General features: G+C 58.4%; 1 protein-coding gene across 1 annotated transcript in view; it reads left to right on the forward strand.

Moving 5' to 3' along the window:
• Positions 1 to 924, forward strand: part of LOC119592142 (ITG-like peptide) — a gene marked incomplete in the record, with an annotated part of 137,509 nt that overhangs the window by 17,076 nt on the left and 119,509 nt on the right.

Below are 924 nucleotides of genomic sequence, written 5' to 3' on the forward strand. Positions count from 1 at the left end.
ATCAAGGACATTCCGATTTGCATTAACATAAAAAAATAACAATAACGCTCAGAGATGCTGCGAGAAGAGGCCTGGATGGCGGCGCGACCCACACTGAAGGACCAGCTGTTTTCTCTGATGTCGAGCTTGACGACCGAGGAGCTGGAGGCTTTGAAGGATATGAACCTGTCGGAAGAGTTCGAGGAGCGGGAGACGTCAGCTCGGGAGAGGTCCAGGGGAGAGGAGTCGCTGACCACCGAGATCGTGACCCGGATGTGCCTCCGCCACGACTTGCCGATCCTGAGCCCCGAGCATTACGAGTGCGCCTGCGGCAGGAACCCGTCGCTGCTTGGGGAGGGCGCCTTTGGGATCGCGAGGCTCAACCGGGAGAAAGGCTTGGTCGTGAAGGTCACGTAGGATGAGAAGATGATGCCTAGTATGCTGACTGAAGCGAAGGTACTGATGCTGCTCAGGGGCCTGCCACATGTCCAGCAGCTCGTGGGCGTCTGTCCCGAGCAGCGGTCACTGGTCACCAAATATGGCGGCCCAACGCTGAGGGAGCACCTGGAGACGCTCTCCTTGTCCACCAAGCAAAAAGCCTAGATCGCAGGACAACTCGGAAGCGTTCTCTCGGCATTCCACGCGGTGGGAATCGAACACTGTGACCTTTCCGCCAACAACATATGCGTCGACCTCAGCCACCTTGATCCCGTGGTCACCATCATCGACTTCGGCCTCTGCGCGCTTGGCCAACCTTACGCCGACGTCTAGCAGTTCCAGCAGATTCTCTTCAAGCTGTTCCCGGGTAGCAGCATGGCCCCCTCGCTCCAGGAATGGCTCTTCGCGCTCGAAAGCGACGACCCTCACTGGGACGGACTGGACGAGGCTCTCAGGGATCAGCTCAGCAGGGCGTAGTGATAGGTGTTACGACGATAGGAAGGGGGA

The sequence above is a fragment of the Penaeus monodon genome, chromosome 29, assembly GCF_015228065.2.
Source record: "Penaeus monodon isolate SGIC_2016 chromosome 29, NSTDA_Pmon_1, whole genome shotgun sequence".
Taxonomy (NCBI): Eukaryota; Metazoa; Arthropoda; class Malacostraca; order Decapoda; family Penaeidae; genus Penaeus; species Penaeus monodon.